Here is a 22401-nt window from a genome sequence, read left to right on the forward strand (position 1 = left end):
GTCGCCTGCTCAGCTCACGCAGTCCAGACCACCAGTTGAGTCTATCGTGACCTCTTGTTAACAGGTGGGGAAATGGACACATGTTCTTGGGGCCACTCAGCCAGACCTTGACAAAGTTGTGATCGGAGTCTAGGAGTTGCGATTGGAAGCCATGTGCTTTCCACAGGCTGCGTGGAATGCACCTGCTGCGAGGTGGCGGGTGGTGGGGGTGGCTGAAAGTACCCTTTGGCTGAAGAAGGTTGAATGAAAAAGAGGTGACCCTAGAGAATGGTGTGTATGAGAAGCGAGTAGTAAAGGATGGTTGCTGACTACAAAATCCAGACGTATCCTGAGTGGCCAGTGCCAGGGTCTGATGAGGTGAAAGTTGCAGAACAGCATTAGTCAACTTTAAAAATGATGTAAATTATACTTACCAGAATGGTAAGGACATAATTTGTCATGTGCTGAGAACCATTCATGAAGCAATACGTTCGGGAAGAGCTGAAAAGTGGCTGGTGAGCCTGCGGCCAGCTGAGGCAGTCAGATGGGTGATTGACCTGCCCAAGACTTCCTCCTTGGTGTTCGTGTGCCCTTCCGGTTCTCAGAAGTCATGCTCTTCACGGGAACCCTAAAGGAGAAACCGGAGAAAAAAAGCTAAAAAATAAATCAGACATGCATACATATACACACACGCAGTGCATGGATGCATGGCACACAGTCCCAAAGCATGTGAGCACACACGTATACACATACTCTGTGTGTAGGGAGAGTCCGCACAGGTGCTGTGGCGCAGGTGCATCGCCCCAGAAAGCAGATGCTTTCGGCCCATCTCTTGTGTGTCATCGGGGCTTGTGTGCAGCAAGCAGCAAACCCACTGTGCCGAGTCCTTGGAGCCTGAGGTGGACAAGCTCAGGATCGGCCCCCTAGCCCTTGCTCGGCCTGTCCTGGTGTCTGTGGCCTCGCCAGGCCAGCCCCCTTCGTGAGGGGGCTTGGCCCTCTGTGTGTCCTGGAATGGAGGAAGAGTGGCTCCCCAGAGGGAGGCTGCACAGCTCCTGTGTTGGCAGGGACTGAGCCGGGATGCGGGTGGAATTCTGAGTCCTGTTTGAAAACAGGCTTCAGAGAAGTTTCTACGCACTTGGGATGTGCCAAGACACGCTCGATCTGAGCCTGAAAGTTTTATGGCTGTTGGGGGAGCCTGGCTGAGGAGGCACCGCCAGGCTCTCCTGGGGACCCACATGTGTGCTGTGAGGCTGGGCACACACCCACACTGAGCACACACGCCACACGTGTGCCACATGGGCCACTGGAACCGCAGCTCTGCTCCCCAGCCACAGCCACCCTGTGCTCTACAGGCTGCCTCCTGACATTTTTATTCCGTTGCAGTTTCTGGAAAGGCTGTGTTGGCAGTCCTCCAGGTTAGGGACTGCTGACCTCTGCATGACATGTGAGTGACAGTGTGGCCCTTTAAAGTGGTAACCGTAAGTCAGTACATGTGTATGTGTAAAAGTCGGTGTGGCTGACGTCTGCCTGTGCTCCCTCACGGCCTCGCCGGTGAGCCCCAAGTCTGCCAGTCCCCTGGCTTTCCAGACTGAGCTTCCCCTGGGGCTCTCAGCGCTGTGCCTGCTGCAGGCAGGGGGTTGGGCTGCTGTGGCTGGAACACCAGGGCAGGGAAATTGGGTCAGAGCAAAGCTCTCGAGCAGGCGGAATTGGATAGCTGGCTCGTCTTTGAAACTGAGGGCAGCGGCTTGGGTTTCCAGTGTGGAATCCTGAGAAGACCGCCAGCTCCCTCTGGGCCCCCTTCTCAGCAGTGAGCCCCACTTCCTGTGAGCTTTGATGGGAGGAGGGGGTGGAGGCAGGGACCACCCACAGGAACCCTGTCCAGCCTCCAGAGTCCAGAGCACGGCTGGGTGTTTTGCTCACTTGGCAAAACCAGGGAGGTGGGGGAAAAGGCAGTTTTAAAATAGACACCCTTTGCTACAGGAGCTGGGACACAAAGCTTCCGGGAGGCGCGGGTGCGTGGTGCTTTAGCAGTCTGTACCTTGTCATGCCACAACCCTTGGGCACAGGTTGTGTGTCGCTGCTGTTTGTCACGAGGATACCCCTCCCTGCAGACACAGACACACTCCCACTTGTCTTCCTGGAGAGGAGGCTCAGCAGGGGCCACTGAAGTCTTCGCTAGCCTTCAAGCTTGCAACTGCAGTTAAAGATGGAAAGGCACTTCCCCTGGCTCAATTCATCAGCTGCCCTCCCCACGCCTCAGCCTTGGGGTCCAGTCTGTTGTGTTAGGAAGCAACTGGCTCCCGCGGGCTGTGGCTCTGTGAGCTTCTACGAGCCCGGGTCTGCAGGAGGCACTATCTGCTGCTTGTCCTGGGTGTCCTTGCCCTCCTGCACAGTGATGCTTCTCCCAGCTCGCCATCCATCTTGGTATCAGGAAAGGTTGTCCTTGTGGTGGCCGTGGCAGCACAGGCTTCGCGTCTGGTCTTCATCTCTCTTCACTTGGGTCTTCCTGCCTTCCTCTCACCTCACAGGGAGATCCTTCCCTCTACCCCTGCCCCAGTGAACCTCAGACCTGGGAAGCCCACTGTGGCTCTTGGTCCGCAAGGCCCGATATCTCCGCACTGGTCCCTAGCCGCGTTGGCTGGTCTTGCTCTGTGTATGTTGGATTCTGCAGGGTGTGTGTCTTTGGCCGTGTCTCTGATGCTCAGTCCTTCTCACTGCTAGCCTTTTCTCACCGCGCTGCCGGGTCCTAGCCAAGCACTCCTCCCTCACAAATCCAACCTCTAAAAGGCTCCAGAGTTGGAAGCTTCTCGAGTGCCCACACGACCTCACACCAGGGCTTTGTGCACAGCATGATTTGAGGATGTTGTCCAAAAGTCAGGCTCAGGGTCTCTTGTGATGTGGAGGTCGATATTCTTCAGTCCCTGGAGTTCTGGGAGCCGTGCCGCGGCCCAGCATCTGCCACGGCTGAAGAGCACTGGGTCTGCCATGCTTGGGCGTGTGCTGCCTTCCTGGCTCCCACACTGGGCCTTCTCAGAACACACTTTGTCCTTCACCCTCCTTTAGGAACAGCAGTAGCCCTCGGGGTTCTGCGACTCCCACACACCTCCCAGTCACTTCCCAGACACCTCCACCTGCCAGAGAAGAAGACAGATGGGAGCCCCTCTCTGCTGCTTGCCTGTGCCTGGTGTCCAGCTGCCACTGTCCACTCAGCCCAGCATGCAGTGTGTGTGGGGGGGGCGGGGGGGACCCCAGGCTGCAGGATGGAGAGTCACACCATGGGCTGGGTGAGAAGTGGTCAGGATGTGGCACATGCATGTGCTGATGGGGGATAGGGGCTGTGGGCTCCTCCCTGGCCCCAGAGGTGGGTGCAGTGTTGTAGTCTGGAGCACCCAGCTGGAACTGGATACCCATGAGAAACAGCGGGATAGAGTGGGAGAGGGTGGTGGCAGTTCTGGTGATGACGTGGCAGGGGATCTGCAGCCATGAATCCTGTCCCCTCCCTGTGGATCTGGGTGGCCTCCTGACTGCTTCAGTGTGTGTTGAAGGGTGGGGCCGAGCGACCTCCAGCCTGGCTTCCCCTCCTGCAGGGTGAGTGCTGCCCACCTGGGAGCTGGCCGGCAGGTGGACAGTCCCAGTGTGTGTTCTCCAGAGGCTGGGCCCTGCCATGTCTGTCCTTGGATGCTGAAGCAGAGGCACGGCCCATGGCTTTTCGGGGCACCCTGATCCACAGAACCGTGGGGGGAAGGGGGACCCTTGTGACCCTGGGATGTGGGTGCTGGGTAGGAGTATGCAGCATGGACCCTCATCAGGGGGCAAGGAGGAAGACCCGTGTCATTTCATCCCCCACATTCTCATGGTCTGTAACCAGCTCTGAAGGAAATGCGTTCCCTCCTGGACTGGCGGCAGGGGGTATACAGGAGGTGGGTCTCCTGGGGCTGTTGTAACTTGTGGCAGCTGTGTGGCTTCTCCCAGTTCTGGAAGCTGGACGTCCCATCCATGGGTGGACAGGACTTCCCCTGTGCTCCTCTCTCTGCCTCTGTGGCTCTGTGTACTACAGCTCCAGCCCTGCTGCCTCGTCACACACGCTGTGCCCCCCCACCTCTGGGTGCCTCTTATAAGCATACTTGTCGCCAAATTTCAAGGCCCACCCAGGCCATCCAGGATCACGTGATCTTGAGACCCCTTTTGCCAGTAAGGCCATGTCCATGGACAGTGGCGTGGCTCTTTCCCTCCAGCCTCCGCAGCGCACAGGCAAAAGCAGTTGACTGCCAGGCTGGTGACCCTGCTGGGACGGGCTAAGCTGCAGACCTTCCCTTCCCTGGGGTGGATTCCAGCCAGGCCTTATCAGCAGGAAAATGGAACAGGCCCCTAGGTTCTGTGGCCGAGGGAAGCTGGAGGCTGTGGGAAGCCACTGCTCCCTGGAGTCACCGCCCACCGTGTGGATGCAGCACACAGGACACAGGAGAGGAGACTTCCGTCCTCTTTGCAGGAGCTGCTCTGTCTATCCAGCGGGACTCTTGCCTGTGGCCAGTGCCTCTAGGAACCTGAAGTCCCCTGTGTGAATAGGAAGTGAGGTGGCTGGGTAGCGTTTCCTGTATTTTAGTGGAGCTTTTCTTGTTCAGACAATGAGGGGAGAAAGCTCTCCTGGTGCTGGGTCTGTGCCACCAGCAGCTTGCCTTTCTTCTGTGCCATTTGAGACATGCACGTGGGCGTGCTTGCACATACATGCTGCATGTCCACAGAGGTGGCATTTCCCCAATGCCAAGGTTATGCCTAGGAGACTTTTGCAGCTTGCTTTATTGGCTTAGTGTGTGTCATAGAGGTCTCCGTCCTGCATCATGCCAAGGGCTGGGCCTGACTCCTTGAGGACTGAATGTCTGGTGATGCTTCTGTTGGGTGTCTCTCCATCCCTGGTGGATGATGTCCCCGTAGACTTGTCACATGCTAGACTGCTTCTCCGGGCGAGAGAATGCTTGTGTTCAGGCATTGTTAAGCTGGGCTGTGCCTGCGTGGCTGCCTGCCTGTAGGACACGTGTTGGCCCTGTGTGAGTGAGGGGCCAGTAAATTGGTTGGTGTGTGTAACAGGTGGACAGTGTGTGTGCATGTGTGGGTGAGTGCATGCTCATGGGTGTTTTATGTTGTTCATGTGTGTTTCTGAGTGTGTAGTGTATGTATGTGTTTGCATACAAGTATGTGAGCACCTGTCTGCACACATGTTCCAGAATAGCAGTGCGTAACAAGCACTGAAACTTTTTTGGGTTTAGCAGTCTCTGCTCATCGGGAGCCTTACTGAACTTGTTTTCCAGCAGTCTGAGTTGTATTTTTAGCCAAACAATGCCACCCACCCCGATGCCGCTCTGGCTTGCCTAGAGTGATCGTGCGGATGGGAGATTGGCCACAGGGCTGCGAGTCGTGCTGCTCCTTGTTGGGGAGTTGAACATGCGAGGGCCCAGCTGGCTGATGGCTACAGGTTTTTGTTGGGGTGTTGTGTGCTCACAGATGTGCTGTCGCCCCATCAGGTTTTGCTCTGAAGCCCTGGGGAATAGGGCACAGATCTAGGGCTGTGAGAAGCCACGCACTGACTTTGCCTTGTCCCTGATTGATTCTGTTAGTCAGGGTCCCTCCGAGAAAAGGAACCGGCTCTGTGTGTGTGTGTGTGTGTGTACGTGCGTGCGTGTGCGCATGTATGTGTGAATACGCACGTACATATGTGTGGGCATGCCCATGGAGAAAGAGCTGTATAAGGAGTTGGCTGCTGTAATTGTGGAGCATCGCGTCTGGGATGTGCAGGGTGGGCTGGCCAGCCGGAGCCCCGGAGAAGAGCCGCAGCTCGAGTCCCGAGGCCATACTGGAAGGCAGAGTTCCTGCTCCCTCCAGGGAGGCTGGCCTGGCTGTCTTCAGGTCTTCAGGACAGTGTATGAGGCCCCCCACACTGGGGAGGATCACCTACCTGCTTGACCGTGCCATGTCTGCCGTGAGCATGAGTGTCCTTTAAGACAGTACCCTCCCAGAAGCCTTGAGTGACGCCCGAACAAATAGTGGGTTCCACATTCCGCCACTGATAGATTGAAAATATTCAGGATAAAAGTCTGTGCCTGTGCTGAACACATGTAGACTCTTTCTCACCATTGTAGATAACGGAGTACAACAGCTATTTACATAGCCTTTACTTTGCATCAAGTCTTATAAGCCATCTAGCGATGATTTACGGTATCTGGGAGTGTGAGCCTGAGCTACGTGCAGGAACTTATCCCTGTTAAGACTGGAGTGTCTGTGAATTTGGGGTGGGGCTTGTGCTGGAATCCATCCTCTCGTGGGTGCTGAGGAACAGCTGTGTGTGATACGTTTATCGGTGGAGCCTGCCCAGTTCCTGCTGGACCCCTAATTGATCCGTAGAGGTCATCCCGCCAGCCCTGGGGAAGATAAAGGCTGATGTTTCTTGCATTCTGGTTAGGCGGGCAGAACCTGCTGCCTCGACTGACCTTTGGCTTGACGGGACAGGTGCCTTGTGCCTGGGCTCTGGCCCCGTGTGTAGGCACAGGTCGCTGGCGGATGCCTCAAGGGCTGGCTTCCATGACCCTCTCTCCACCAATGGCTTCATTTTCCCGGCCAAACCTCTGTGGCAGCACCTGGATCTGCTGGAGGTATCTGTTAACAGCCTTGGCATTTTGCCTCTCTGAGATTTCCTTTTTTTTGCAGAAAAAAAAAAATTCTTTGTGCGAGCCTGGGTCTTGCCGTCATTTCCCTGCTGTTTGTGAGTGCCTGGGACTGGCCTCTCTCCTCCACTTGGCGTGTTCTTATCAGACTTTTATGCCATCCTGTTAACCTGCCTCTGAGCAGGAGACACTGGATGCTGTTCTGGGGTGCTCCCATGTCACTGGGGGCTTGGGAAGGGACCTCCTGATGAGGGAAGAGCCCGGGGTGAGGCAGGTGGCAGAGGAGGTAGTCTGTCTGCTTTTCCACCAGGCATGATGCTGGAGCTGAAGGAATGGGAGGGCACACGAGTGGGTGGGTGAGCGGCTGCAGGCGTCGGGTGTCCGGGGGCTCTGTGTCGGTTAGCCAGGCGGTCACTGTGTGTCCTAGGCCCACTGTCCACGAGGCCTGTCCCTGTCCTGGGTGGGTGAGAGCACAGGTCTCAGCATCGCTGTGCTCCTATGCTGGGCTTCCTGCCAAGCCTCGGTCATGTTTCCTTCCAGGCAGCCTGGGGCATGCAGAGCTTATGGCTAGCTTGTCCTCCCCCTGGGGTGCTGGCAAGGCCTTTGTGACACCTCGTGCCTCAACCCCTTCCTGTTGGGGACAGTTGCCTTGGGGTGAATCTGGTGACATCTGGCCCTCCACGTCCCTCCTTCAAGCTCCTCAAGCAAAAGTTCTTGTTCTCAGAAGGCATCGTTGGGCAGGGCACCTGCGACTTGGAGAGCAGAATTTCCCAGCCTTCCTGGTGGAAGGCTTGGCTGGGAGGAGCCGCAGGAGGGACGTGTCTGCAGCGTGGAGAGCCTTGGGGACCTGCAGCTGGGCAGGACTGCACGTGTTGGCCCTTGGAGAAGATAATGAGGTGCATACATTTAAAATAACAACGCTGCAACTCGGGTTGGCTCTGACGGTCAGTTCAGTGTTTCTAACACCAGAGAAAGAGCAAGAGGGAGATGAAGGGAGACACAGTTTATGGGGATTATTGGCTGTATATACAAAAGAACATGGCTGGAGGTCAGGAGCTTGGAGACAGACGGATCTGCTTACGTTTTATTTGTCCAGCATCATCTCTGTGAGGCTCTTATTTGGATAAAAACGCAAGTGATTTCTCAACCACAAACAGAGTTTCCCCGAAGGTTAATTGCTGCTGAAGAGCTTGGGATCACAGAGCGGGCTGAGTGAGTCACACTGTGTTTATCTGCAAGGCTCGCCGGGGCCAGGTGTCTAGAAGCTGCAGTTTGCATTTAGACGTAACTGGCATGAGTTTTAAACTTGGCAGCCTGTGGGGGGGCAGCAGGAGGACCTGGCGGGGCCAGTGTGTGCTGAGTGAACCACTGGCACTCCTCTGTGTTGGGATGGGGAGTTTGCCCCTGGAGGTGTGGCTGCAGTACCCCCACTCCCGCCCACCCCGCCTTCTGTCTGCCACAGTTCATCTCTGAGAGATGTTTAGGAAAAGGCTGAAGGTCCTCGCATCTGCAGCTGATTAGCCCGGACCCTCAGTAACCCCCTGGCTTCGTTTTCCAAAGGTTCTTGGAAGGCGTATCACAGCAGTCATCCATGCTTCGCGTCTAAGGCGTGCCTCCCAAGACCTCCGGTGGTTGTCTGAAGCCGCGGAGAGTACTGGAGCTCTACAGGCTGTTTTTCCTATCCATGCATGTCTGTCATTCATCTGTGGATTAGGTATGGTCAGAGATGAGCAACAAAAGCAACAATAAAATAGAGCAGTTGTAGCCATCTTCTGTAATAGAAATAATGTGATAGCTCGCTTGCTCTCTCTCCAAATGTTGTGCTGTCACCTTGTCAGTAAATGGAGCAGTTTACAGCTTCTCTGAGTTGCCAGCATTGGTGCTTTTACACATTATTAGGTAACATAATAGTTACTTGAACGCAAGTGCCCTGCTGCTGTGACAGTGGGTCTGATGATGGAGATGGCCGCTGAGAAGCTGAGAGTGGGCAGTGAATACTGGGTGGAGACACTGAACATGTCCAGGAGGGCTGACGGGGAGGGGGTGGCCTGAGACTGTGTCTCATTGTTCAGGATGCTGCCATTTACGATATGCGAACCGTGTATCTGTGGGATTTTCCACCGGTATTTTTCTATCTTGGCTCACCACCCGTAACTGAAACTTTGCAAACGGTCTGGGGGAGGGAGTTGGAGACCTTGCCGTTCAGGTCTGGGGCGTGTTTCGTTGCCCCTGTGGGGAGCAAAAGGCTGGCACTTTGAAAGTCTCAAGGCTTGGGCCAACTGACTTGCAGTTTCTGTTTCCTGTGTGCTCATGGTGAAGCAACCTCATTTTCCCGGGGCACCTGTGCGGTGTGTTCACAGCCAGTGTAGTGCACTTCTGGAATCAGGCACATCCAACGCTCACTTCAGTGACACCCGCGCAGGGAGATGGGTAGGGGCTTCAGCACTTTGCTGGTTTTGTTTGTTTGAATGGGAGAGTTACAGGGCAGGGGAAACGGAGAGAATGTTCCATCTGCTTGTTTACTCCTTAGATGGCCACAGTGGCTGGAGCTGGGCTGGTCTGTAACCAGGAGCTTGGAGCTTATCTAGGTCTCCCATGTGAGTGTAGGATCCCGAATCCCTGGGACATCCTCTACTGCCTGCCCAGGCGCATTAGTAGGGGACTGCATTAGTAGTGGAGCAGCCAGAACGGTGCCTGTACGTGGAAGCATTTTGCTTCCCGTCTCCATGAATCTGACTCCCCTGGGGACTTGTGGAAGCCTGCAGTCACACAGCCGCAATCCTTTTCCATGTGATGTAAGATGAAGGCATTTTTAAGGATGTTTCAATCAAATGAGTGCTCGCATCGAACCCTTTTTTTTTTTTTAGCTTTATTCAAAATATTAAAACAAAATAAAAATAACCAGTGTAAAATTCTAGGAGGTGGACGGCATGGATGAGGGCACCACCACTGTAGTGAGGGTTCAGAAAAGTCCTCCCAGCCCCCTCCCCAAAGCCCTCTGTTATATTTTATAACACACACTCCCCGGCCCCAGCCACTTGCAGTGACCGACCTGCTCTGATCCCTAGAGTCTACCTTTCCAAGGGTGTCACGTGGGTGGAACCAGCAGTGTTTTAAGATTGGCTTTCATCCACTGCCATGCCTTTGAGGCTTATTCAAGTTGTTGCGTGAATCAATAGTTTGCTTTGGATTGCTCAGTAATAGTTAGTCTGTTGTGGTTTTGAAAGGAGCCCTTACAAACCTTTGTATACGGGCTTTTCTTCCGCATCCATGGATTTGTTTAGGATACATGCCTAGGAGTGGGATTGCTGGGTTGTATGGCGCAAATGCATTTAACTTCACAAGAAACTGCCACGACTTTCTTGGGCTGGGTACTATCTTACACTCTTCCCAGGAACATGATCTGCTTTGTTTAAAGTTATTCTAATGTGCTTACGCTGTGTGTCTTGATTTCTGTGGGCGTTTCCTGCTGGCTGTTGATGTCAGTCATCTTTTCTTTTTTTAAAAAATATTTTTTTTGCAAATTCAGATATACAAAGAGGAGGAGAAATAGAGAGAAAGATCTTCCGCCTGTTGATTCACTCCTCAAGTGACCACAATGGCCAGAGCTGCGCTGATCCAAAGCCAGGAGCCAGGAGCCTCTTCCAAGTCTCCCACGCGGGTACAGGGTCCCAAGGCTTTGGGCTGTCCTTGACTGCTTTCCCAGGCCACAAGCAGGGAGCTGGATGGGAAGCGGGATGGGAGCTGGATGGGAAGCATTCAAGGCGAGGACTTTAGCTACTAGGCTACCTCGCCAGGCCCTGTTTCTTCTCTTAATGTGGTGGATTGCCCTTATTGATTTTTTTAAAGTTGAATCAGCTTCACATTCCAGACTAAACTCCATGTGGATGTGATATATTGTTTTCCTTTTTGGCTGTATTCACTTGGCCAGTGTTTTTAAGTGTCTGTGTGTTCTGATTGTCTCTACCAAGTATCTGGCTTTGCTGTTCGGGCCATTCAGGTTGGAACTGCCTGTTCCTTTCATTTCAGTTCAGAAATATTTCTTTGCTCTCCTGTTTTCTGGAAGATTCCTGCATAGTGGCTATTATTTCTTCCTGACATTTTTGGTACAGTTCTCCAGTAAAACCATCTGGGCCTTTTGAGATGTTCTTTTCAGAAAATTTTTAGCTGCGTCTTGAAATCTTCATTATTTATAGCTTGGGTCAGTTTATTTCATCTTGGATGTGCTACTGAGAAGTTTGGCCATTTTCTCCAAGTTCCTTCTGTGCGTAGATTTGTGTGCAGTGTTTCCTCTCAGCGTCCATGGGGTCCATAATGAGAGTGACTCTGGCCTGATGTTGGGCACTGGACATCTGTTAGTGCCCTAACATCTGTCCATTGCACTAACAGATGGCCAGTGCAATGGGGACCTGGAGTCTCGTGTTGCAATGCAGCCTTGTTTGGGGCTGGTGGAGTCATTACCTCTGTAGGAACTGCTCAGTTCTCACTTGGCTGGACCCTTGGGTGGGTTTATGTGACATCCTTGGGGAGCGACAAACAGCCACCTCGGCAGGCAGGAGGCTTTAAACCCTGGTGACACTTGGTGCCCAGGAGAGTCGTTGGGTTATTAGCAGCACCCCTCGTGGCCTGCACAGCTTCCATATCTACAGAGGGATCAGGTTGCTGTCTGGGGGCTCACCTAATGGGTGCTGTGGCCACCTCTACTGGGAAGTTAGACAGGATCTCCACTCCACCCCTTGCCTGTGGCATTTGAGGTGATTGTTGTGAGTGGTTTGTGCATAGCAATTTATTTGTGTCTTGTTGATTGCTGATAAAAGCCTCTATGGGTCTACTCACAAAAAGCTTAAGTGGGTGGGGGCATTGGTGCTGTTAAGACACCACCTGTTATCCTGTGCACCTTATAGGTGTGCCAGAGGTTCGTCCCCAGCTCCCGCTTCCTGCTCATGCGCACACTCTGGGAGGCAACAGGTCATGGCCCCAGAGCTTGGGTCCCCGCCGTACACACATGGGAGATCTGGAAGGAATTCCAAGCTCCTGGCTGTGGCCTAGTGCAGTTCTGGGGAATGAACCAGTGGGTGGAAGAGCTCTCTGTTTCTGGCACTGGCTTCAAAGAAAATAATAAATCAATGAATTGTGAAAAAGAAAAACCTCCAGGAGCTACAAGGCTGAATGCAGTGTGTTTCAGGTGGTGACTAAGAAGAACTTGCTGTGGTTTTTACTTGGAAGAGTCGGAGGGGTGGGAGGATTGTTGGTTTGTCTTCTGCTTTTGTCTTGAACGGGAAATGGAAAGTCTTAGAGTGACAGAGGCTGTGTTGGGATTCCCGACTTTGAAATGTGCTTGCATTTTCCAGTGGAAGGCAAAGGGTCATGGTTTTGGTAATTGTTCCAGCAAGATTAATTGTGTTTCATTTAATTAAGGCACCTGTGTCACACTGGGCTTTGGGGTAGGAGAGTGATTGGTGAGCCGTGAAAGGACAGCACCTGTTGGTTGATGCAGGAGGTTTGGAAGTGAGTGTCATCGCCGGGGGAGCCTGACAGAGCTCTGCTTCGCCATGATGGCTTGGCCCTGCAAGACCAGGCCCCACTGGGTGACTGTCCTGGTGTCTCAGCCGCTGCCCTCCTGCAGGCTCAGTGGGTGCATGTGTGGGAGGGCGTGGGCAGCATTACTGCGCAGGTGTACAGCATCTGTGTCTTTAGCCTGCTCAGATGAGACAGTGCTTAGTGACAGTCAGTGCACCCCTCACCATGGGTCCCCTTGCAGCTAGGTAGCCACTCTCTGAGGCTGAAGCTGTCAGGGGTGTCAGGGCCTGCTGCCCTGGCTCTGTTGCCGTCTCATTTTTCCGAGTGTTTATCAGGGAACACGTGTCTGCTGTGAGAAACCCATATCAATCAAAGGAGGGAAACTCCTGTCAATTCCCCCATCCAGAGAGCTGTGCTGTCCATGGTGAAGCAGGACCCTAAGGATGCCAGAATCTCTGGATGCTCAGGTCCTCAGCATCACAGGACGTGGCAGGTGCACGCAAGCTGTGCATGTCTTCTCACACACTTTCAGTTATTCAAAGTGACTTGTAATAGCTGACACAACACGAATGCTGTGTAAACAGTTGTGCTGTATTGTTTAGGGAATCATGACCAGAAAAAAAAAAAAACCTGGGTTCAATACAGAACATTTTTTTTTATATAACTTTAAGAAGATTTCTTTATTTAAGTGAAAGGCAAAGTGACAGAGAGGGCATTTGCATCCAGTGCTTCATTCCTGCATTGCTGCCCGCAAGAGCCAGGGCTTGGCCATGCTGAACCCAGAAGCCAGGAGCTCTGTGCTGGTCTCCCACAAGTGTGACAGGGGCCCAGGTGCTTCAACCATGATCTGCATCCCGTGCACGTTAACAGAGAACTGGATTGGAAGTAGAGCAGCCGGGACTCAAACTGGTGCTTTGGTGTGGGATGCTGGCATTGCAAGCAGTTCCTTAACCTGCAGCCCTGTCAACTCTGAGGATGTTTAGATCTGCAAAAACAAGAGGTGCGTGTTCTTTGGGAACTCACAGTGTGAGTGTCCTTTGGGATTGGCTGCCCATGATCCCTAGGCGGGCTGCGGCACAGGGAGCCCGGGGGCTGGGAGCTGCATGTGTTAGCTTTTTCTGATGCTGTGAAGAGATGGCAAGGTTGTCCTGGTTCTGCAGTGTCAGGAGAAGGCCAGGAGGGACAGGATGGCATGAGCCTGGACTGGAGGAGGTTCACGTGGCTGGATCCATGCGCAACCCCCCAGGGAGAAGGCAGGTGACTTTTGAGCCCAAGCCTTGCCAGGAAAGGAAACTTCCTGCCTTAACAGTAAAGGGGGAACCCCAACTAATGTTCCCGTGTATTCTGTGAACTCTGGAGGTTCATAGTCCAGGAGGTTTGGGACGTTTCGGTTTTCTGCCCTGATAGCTTGTGAAGGACGAGCAAAGCCCTCTTTAGGAGGGAGGTGGGGACCTGTGGAACTGGCGACGCAGAACCTACTGGTTACAGAGTAATGGAAACTTCCCTGGAACTGCTGGCCGGTTAGTATTTGCCATCATCACATGAGCCTGGTGACAAGTGCTGTGGCTTTCCCATCCCCCAAGCAGGAGCCACCTGAGAACACAGGTGCAGAGCTGTGGAGGGCATCCTGTACACTGCCTCTGGGGATCACCACCCAGTGTGTGCCGAGTTACAGCGAGAGGTGCTGTTGGCTCTGCTTTGAGCCGTGAGTGCGCATGTGTCCCTGAACCACGACTCCCCAGCTGACGCACTTCACATTGCTTGGACGTTGCCCTCACACGTGCTCTGGGCAGCAAGGGTCACTTGCTGAAGTCCCCAGAGGCCTCTTAGGTGCCTTGCACCCAGTGGAGGGTGGTCGTGGGTGTACGTGTGTGGGTGGTTCCTAAGCCTTAGTGGAAGAGGGCGTTGTGCGTGTGGGTGCTGTTGGCGGACATGTTGTGGCTATCTCCAGCCCTGTATTCACTCCAAAAATAAAAGGCCTTGGGTCAGTCGCCTTTTCACCATCTTGGGGGCTTGTAGATGTTCAAGGAGCCCTGCAAAGATACTCCAGGTCGGCAGGAAGGCATGCATTTCTGAAAGTGAGCCCCCTCATGGTAACATGAACTCAGATCTGGACCCTCACACTGCCTCTGGTTTGGAGCAGGGGGAAATTCCCTTCTGCTCGTATTATTGAGGGTTTCTGTGTCTGACCCTTGGTGTGCGCTCAGCAGCTCCGGCACTGGGTGAGGAAAGTACCCCCAGTCAGATGCAGGGGCAGTGGCCACACACACAGCCTCCTGGGCTGCCCCTTGCTGTGCTGCAGTGCCTCCGTTTGGTCCTGTGTATACAACAGGCCGACTGCTGCAACCCCAGCGGCACTGCAGCTCATCCCCCTCTCCTTTTCCCCAGGAAGCACAGAGCTGCCCTCACATACACACGCCCTCCCTTTTCTCCAAGTGGGCTTCCACACTGTGGCCTGGTCCTCAGCCCCGGGATCCCCTCCTGGGTCTCTCCATCCACTTCCCTCTGGACTTTGAAGTGAGTGATCTCTGGATGGGGGGGGGGGCTGCGCGTTCAGATGCTCTGCTTGGTCTCTGCTGCTCTGTGGGTTGATGAAAAGCCACAGTAATGCAGTTGATTCGTGAATGGTGTGAGTTGACTGCCGTCCCGCCACAGGCAGAGCTGTTCCTGTGTCCATTGGGAAGTCATTTCCACATTCCTTTCCCACACGGGATTTCTGTTATTGGGGGTGACATCAACATCACATAAGGCCATGATATAGTTGTCTCCCCAAAGTGTATGAAGTACCTGTGTTAGAAACTTAGTTCCCAGGCCTAGTTCTAGTTCCTAGCAGCTAAAGTCTTCATCTTGTACACGCTGGGATCCCATATGGGTGCCGGTTCATATCCCCAGCTGCTCCACTTCCCATCCAGCTCCCGATTGTAGCCTGGGAAAGCAGTCAATGACAGACCAAAGCCTTGGGACCCTGCACCTGCATGGGAGACCCGAAAGAGGTTCCTGGCTCCTGATTTCAGATCGGCTCAGCTCCAGCCATTGCTGCCACTTGTGGAGTGAATTTCCCAGGGATCCCTGTGGCCAGCTATCTTTTGTGATTCCTTGATGCCTCCTTTGAAGGGGTTAAAATGTCAGGCTGGTTCTCCCTGGGTAGTGTGTTAAATAACATTTGTGACATTGGGTATTGTGTTCAGGTGACCCCTTTCCAGCCAGGCATGGTACTGGTGTCCAGGGTTCAGGGGCATCCTCCTGTCTGTTCTCAGTGTGGTACGGAAGGCTAAGGGCTCTTTTGCAAAAATGTTCCGAGGGATGGTTCACAAATGACTTTCCTGGGTGGGAATGGGGGCCGTTGGAGTGACTTGTTGGAAATACGCCTCATTCCTGTCTGCTCCACTTCGGATCCAGGTTCCTGCTAGTGTTCCTGGGAAAACAGCAGAGGATAGTCCAAGTACTTGGGCCTCTGCACCCACATGGGAGACCCAGAAAAGCTCTGGGTTCTGCCCTGGCTCTCATGGCCAACGGGGACGGGAACCAGTGGCCTGAGATCTCTTTTTAACCCTGCCTTTCAAATAAATAAATATTTTTTTTTAAAAGTCAAGAAAGTCCACTGCAGCCTGGAGCCAGCCCACTGTGGTCATCGTCAGTGGGATCTGAGTTTGGGGACCAGACCCTCATCGTCAGAGCTCATGCAGCCCTGTGGCCCTGGCCTGAGAGCACTGAGCACCCCTGGGGTCCTTAACAGGCCTCAAGCACTAGGCTGTGAGTGTGTCCAGCAGCACCCCCACTTTTCCCAGCAGTGACCAGAGCTGTCTGTTTGTCTCTGGATTCTCCTCTGTCCCGTAGCTTTTTGGGGCTGGGGTCGGGGAGTGGCAGGGAGGCCCTGCTTCCCCCAGTGAATGCTTGTTCCCCATGGCCCTCTCCTTATGCGTGATTTTACCTTTCCCCCCTTCGATACTCCAGCGTGTAGGGAAGAAGTGGCTGGAGCTGGCCTGGTCCACATCCAGTGCGGACTCACCATGGTTGTCACTGCACTGTATGGACTGTAGTTAACTGCCTGCAGCTGGCCTCCCTCTGCCAATCCTCTCCCCACCCCCGCCCAGCTGTTTACCTTCTCCCAGACCCAGGAAGGGAGCCCTTGAATTTCTGTCCATGCTTTTTTTCCGCCCCCCCCTTTTTTTTCATAATTACTAGCATCTTGGTGAAAGGTTCAATTTGCATTTAAACTCTTATATTTGACATCTTCAGTAGGATTAGAAGCTAGCCTGTCATTGGCCATCTGAGAACTCAGTGCATTAAAGAAGGAATGGCTTCCATGGGGTTCGGGGCACCCCTGCCGGGAGATGTCACCCCTCTACCTCTGCTTGGCTCCTTGTTCTGAAATTCAGCAAAAGCATGGAACCCTGAAGCTGGTGTCTGAGGCAGAACTTGTGCCAGGGCTTGCAGGAGGGGACAGCTTGCCTTCTGCTCTGTGGCCTGCGTTGGTCGTTTTGTTTGTTTTGTTTTGTGAGTGCTCTCTCATATGCTGGGCCAAACCAGGAGCTGGAAACGCGGTCCAGGTCTCCGTGTGGGTGGCAGGGACCAGCTCCTTGAGCCATCACCTGCTGCCTGCTAGGATCTGCGTTAGCAGGAAGCTAAAGTCAGGAGCCAGAGCCGGGAGTGGGATCCAGGCATTCAGTGGTGGGATGCAGGCGTTTTAACTGTTGGGCTAGACTCCCTGAAGCCCATAAGTTCTTTTAAACTCAGTGTGGGAGCTTGCATGGAATCTGTCAGTGAGGACCTGGGCCTGGCTGACATTAACCAGTACTGCAAACAGTGGAAAAGCAGTAGCAGCCAAAGGCAGTGGGTCCTGACTTGGGTCAGAAAGGGGAACGTCACAGCTTGATTGTGGAAAGCTACCAATCAGAAGAGGATTCAGGGTTTGGGAGGTCGCCCTGTCTGTAAAGGGACTGGGTTCTTGGTACAGATGCTGCTGGTATGAGACTCAAGTCTTTCCAACTCAGAGACCAGCTGATAGGGCCTTTGCTAAGTGGCTAAGGGGTAGCTTGTTCTTTGTTTTTTCTTTTCTTTTCTTTTCTTTTCTTTTCTTTTCTTTTCTTTTCTTTTCTTTTCTTTTCTTTTCTTTCTTTTCTTTTCTTTTTTCTTTCTTTCTTTCTTTCTTTCTTTCTTTCTTTCTTTCTTTCTTTCTTTCTTTCTTTCTTTCTTTCTTTCTTTCTTTCTTTCTTATTTTTATTGGAAAGGCGGATTCACAGAAAGAAGGAGATACAGAGAGAAAGCTCTTCTGTCCACTGATTCACTCCCCAAGCGGCCGCCATGGCTGGAGCTGCACTGATCCAAAGCCAGGAGCCAGGAACCTCCTTTGGGTCTGCCACACAGGTACAGGGTCCCAAGGCTTTGGGCCATTTTTGAGTGCTTTCCCAGGCCACAAGCAGGGACTGGATAGGAAGCAGGTCGTCCAGGATTAGAACCAGCACCCATATGGGATCCCGGTGCGTTCAAGGTGAAGACTTTAACCACTAGGCTATCACTCCGGGCCCTAGGGGGGGTCTTTTAAAAAGTTCAGGAAAGTACTTATGAAGAAGAAAGCTAAGCCTACATTGTAAAAGTTGCACTGGAATAAGCTTACCTTGTCATTCTGATTTCCGTGAGTTTTTTGAAGTCGCCTTCTGTTTTTAAGTCCCAAACACAAAGCAGTTGAGGACGGCCCAAAGCCTTGGGACCCTGTACCCATGTGGGAAACCTGGAAGAAGCTCCTGGCTTCTGGCTTTGGATGAGCTCAGCTCTGGCCATTGTGGCCACTTGGGGGAGTGAACCAGTGGATGGAAGATCTTTTTGTGAATTGGTCTCGCCAATAAAAATAAATAAATCTTAAAAAAAAAAAAAACAGAACCCAAATTCTGCTGCTGTCTTAGCTCCTTCTCTTTTTAAATGAAAGATTTTATTTATTGGTTTGAAATGCAGAGACAAAATGACACAGAAGCAGAGAGGGAGCAAGGCAAAGAAAAAGGGAAGAATCTTCCTTCTACGGTCCACACCTCAGATATCTGCAGCAACCAAGGCTGGGCCAGGCTGAAACCAGGAGCTGAGAGCTCCACCCAAGCCTCCCGCTGTGGGGGATAAGGGTTCCTAACACTTAGATCAGCTTCCACTGCTTCCAGGTGCACTAGCAGGGAGCTGGATTGGAAGTGGAGCAGCTGGGACACAAAGTAGCATGCTGATAGGAGAACTTGGCATCATGGACCAGGGCTTAGCACGCAGTGCCACAATGCCTACCTTGGTTCTCTCTGTTTTACTCTCCTCTCTTCCCTTTCCTCCTGAGTTTGGTTTTAAAGTATGTCATTCCTCTTACCACTGATAAATTATTGAAATGCTGAGTGCCCACACCAGCCTTCTGCTGTGTGCTTCTAGGTCTGGGCTGAGTGGCGACTCTGCTCAGATGGTGTCTTCCTTTTGTCTTGCTTATTGGCTACTCTGTCCGGTCAGGCTCCTGCCCCTTCCCTGAGCTCCTGGAGCTGGACGAGGGGGTGCTGTTTGCTGTGTTGGTGCCTGACAAGGCCCAGGGCAGGGGAGACTCGTCAGTCGGGGAAGGGGCAGGTGGTACCTTCCCTCCCGGTTCTTGCTAATGAACATCTTTCCACTGGGATGCTTCTCCTCACCTGGCAGGTGAGCCGCACTGTGACCAGCTGTTCAGTGGGATGCTGCGCTCTCATTGCCAGGTGTTCTTAGCCTGTGATGGTGGTGGGATTTGCCTTGTGTGCCTCGTTAGGGATTCTAGCTCAGCATTCCTGCTTCTCATTGTCCCCCCCTTTAACTCTTTCAGACTCTACCGACACCTGAGAGTGGGCACAAGTTGCATCCTGGCTGCTGAGATGTTGGACAACCACCACCACTAGGTAAGGCGTGAAAGCTCCTGAGAGTGATGGCTCTTTCTGCAGTGGAACCTTGGAAGGCCCTAGGTGTTTATCCTGCACCTGGGGCTGACGGAGGGCAGCAGGCTCTGCCTCAGGTGGCCACAGTGCATGTATGGAGATGTGGCGGCTGAGGGTCCCAGGGACTCTGTGTGATGTGGGCAGGGGAAGGGAGCGTGCCAGGGGGTGCCAAGGGTAAGGAAGTACCTTCAGGGCTGTGCCACTGCTCAGGAGTTTGTAAGTTCGACTTTGAGAGCTGGTGGTGCTCACTCCTGCCCCCTGGAGTTGGCAAGGTGGAGGGCGCTGTGAGGCTTTCTTGCTTGTCTGGGCTGTTGTGTGTCAGTGTGTTGGGAACATTGCTGTTTCCAGGCAAGACACCCTAGCATGGTGAAGCAAGGTGCTCTCCCCTTGCAGAGTATGGGCAGGCTGCTACTGTCTCGGGCCCTTTTGGCACTCCTTCCCAGTTGTGGTTTGTCCACCTGCCTGCCCTTCATCTGTGACTGTGGAGGGCAGTTCTCTGCCCTGGTTGCCCTCTTCTGCAGCCTGGGGTGTCCAGAGGCAGCCCACAGCATGTGTTTGTGCGGGATCATGGCTCCCTGAGGCTGCAGATGGGCTGGTCACCTGCTCCCAGCCCCGTTGAACAAGGGCCAACAGCTGGTGAGTGAGGGCAGGCACCCTATCCTGAGGCCCACAGCTGTGGTCACTGCAGTGACCATCAAATTTAACCCAGGTTGGGTTGTCCGAGGCCCTGTGGTGGTCTTGGGTGGAGGAGCTGCCTGGGTGGGTCCCTGCGTTTCCAGCTCATCCCCGTGCTGGAATGGTTGAGACGGACTCTGGCAGTACCTCACTATTTGACTTGCTTGGGGTCAGGTGATCAGAGGGTCCTGAGGTCCTGATTCCTGGTGGCCTGGATTCTGGAAGAGGGGACAAGGTGCAGAGGGTTCAGCCATGCCAGCCTCGCCTGCGTTGGGGGAGATGTAGCCATTACAGAGAAAAGCCTTGCATCCTCTGGGTCATTCCCCGAATGCCCACAGTGGCCTGGCTGAAGCCAGGAGCCAGGAGCTCTGTCTGGTTCTTCCATGTGGGGACAGGGACCCAAGTAGTTAGGCCATTTTCTACTGGAGCTTGAACAGGGAAGAGGGTCAGAAGTAGAGCATCCAGGACTTGGCCTGCAGCTCACATGGGGTACCAGCATTGCAGGCAGCTGCTTAACCTGCCGCCCCACACACCAGCCCATGTCTGTGCTTTAGACACACATTGCAAAGTAGGAGAGCCGGACACCACCCCAGCCAGAGCTGAGGCGCACCCACAGCTAGCTGCAGAGAGCTGCCCCTCTTCACAGTGCGTGGGACCATGAAGTGTGGGTATGTGTTGGGCTAAATGGATTCCTGAGATGAACCTCCCTGTTGGCGCCCCCAGGGTGACAGCAGCGTCTGTGTTCACGGGTGTAAGTTGGGCCATATGGACTCCCCCCTTCTTGTTGCCCTACCAGGCCCTAGAGGAAGAGGCAGCTACTGTGACTATTGGGCTTTACCAGCAAATTGGGGCCGGGGGAGGTGTTGGATTTTCTCTTGGGGGCACCCAGCTTCACTTACACTCTATAGAAGACCCACCTTCTACAGGCAGTGGCCGCTCTGGTGCTCTGTGGGTGAGGAAGGTCACCATGCCTGGCCGATTTTCCCTGCCCTGGCTGTGTCCAGACATGCTGCCTGCTCGTGCCAGGCTCGTGTGTCAGTACCATGTGTGGGGAACCCGAGCTGAACTTGACCCACGGTCCACTAGGAGGAGGGGCTGCTCAGCACCCTCCCCCGCCACTGTCCTAGGCTTGCCCTGGCAGCCCTTGGGGTCCTCTGTGTGCAGCTGTGGGGCATGGGACCAGAGCCTGGGAAAAGACACCCACCCACTCCCGCTCGGGTGCTCCCACATCTGGCTGGGCTATTTATATCCCACAAAGGGCCCGTTTGTCATTACAGAGAGGGAACATGTGGCAGTGCTGTCATGTACAGGAGTGGAGCCCATGAAACAAGCCTTTCATGGCAGAGCTCTGGGGGTGGTGGTGGCACGTTCTCATCCCAGGGAGGGCAGTCGGGCTCATGGTCCTATGCCTGCCTGTAGCAGTGTGGACTTTGCAGATTATTGTTCCTGGGATTCCAGGGAGTTGAGCCCTCCCTGCGCCCCCTCAGCCCCGGCAGGGTTGGCTATCTCTGGTATTAGGTGGTAGGCAAGCCTCATCCAGTTGTTCCTACCCACATTATCCTGGAAGGAACATTGTGTCCCATCACATGAGGGCAGAGGAGCCCAGACGTCAAATCGGTCCTATGTGAGAGTGAGGTGGTGGCAAGTGCCAAGGGAGGATTAAGCAGGCAAGGGGACAGGTAAGATTAGGGGTTCACTGAGAAGGGATGGCTGCTTGGTGCCTGTGTACGGAGGAGCCTGCCACACACTGGAGCTGCAGGCACGCAGTCAGGGAATATGTGAGAGAGTTGTGGGCTGAGGCAGAGGCCGGGGTAAGAGGAGCTGTGTGGTTGGTGGGCCTGTCGCTATCTGAGGATGCTGAGCAGGACAGAGAGGAGAGGGGACCCTTGGATACTGGGGAGCATCAGCCAAAGCAGGGGGTGCTAGGTGTGGAGGCTGTGGTGATCCAAGGTGGCCTCCTTCCACAGCGGAGGTGGGAATGACCCAGGACTTGCTTTGGGTGATGGAGCAGAGGTGGTGGCTGTAGGTTGGGTGTGAGGAGGGGGCCCAAGGGTGCTCTGAGGCTGCGGCCTGAGCAGGTGGAAAGCTGGAAGCTCCTGCAGGCTGGGCTGTCAAGGAGGCTTTGCAGCTTTGGGGAGGGGAGCATAGCTTGGGGATGCCTGAAGCCTGGGGTGCTTATTGGGGAGGGAGCTACTGTGCACCACAGGTGGGGACTGGGGTAATAAAGGAGGACCGGGCTGAGGCCTGGATCCCTGCAGTAAGTGTTTGTAGCTCCTTCTACCCTCATCTAGCCTCCGTCACAATTGGAGGGACATATGATGCTAGCTTAGGCATCCAGATGTGGAAAGAGATGTGGCATGGGGTGGTGGCTGCTGTGACAAGGACAGTAAGGAGTCAGGCATGTGGAAGTGTTGGAAGGGAACTTGTATTAGGACCAAACCTTTTTGTTCTGTGTCCTATGATCCTGGGGGCATGGTCCCATATGGATACCCCCCAGCCAAGCCAGAGAGGGGAGCGTAGGCACAGAGCCCTCCCAAGGGCAGCCATGGTTGTGTGTTAGGGCTGGGCATGATGTAGAGGTGCAGGGGTCAGTCTCCTCATAGTCCGCTCCTCACACCTCACGTCTTCCTGCTATTGCCTTGTTTCATTGT

The 22401-nt window shown here is 53.9% G+C and overlaps 1 protein-coding gene across 4 annotated transcripts in view; it reads left to right on the forward strand.

The window, feature by feature from the left end:
- The window catches only part of SEMA4D (semaphorin 4D), a 107817-nt gene that overhangs the window by 13327 nt on the left and 72089 nt on the right, over positions 1-22401 (forward strand). For all 4 annotated transcript variants that reach the window (XM_058672332.1, XM_058672331.1, XM_058672329.1 and 1 more), the window contains exon 2: positions 18967-19039. The gene's annotated coding sequence lies outside the window, so the exon portion shown is untranslated. The remainder of the gene's footprint in view (positions 1-18966; positions 19040-22401) is intronic.

Source organism: Ochotona princeps, chromosome 14 (assembly GCF_030435755.1).
Source record: "Ochotona princeps isolate mOchPri1 chromosome 14, mOchPri1.hap1, whole genome shotgun sequence".
NCBI lineage: Eukaryota > Metazoa > Chordata > Mammalia > Lagomorpha > Ochotonidae > Ochotona > Ochotona princeps.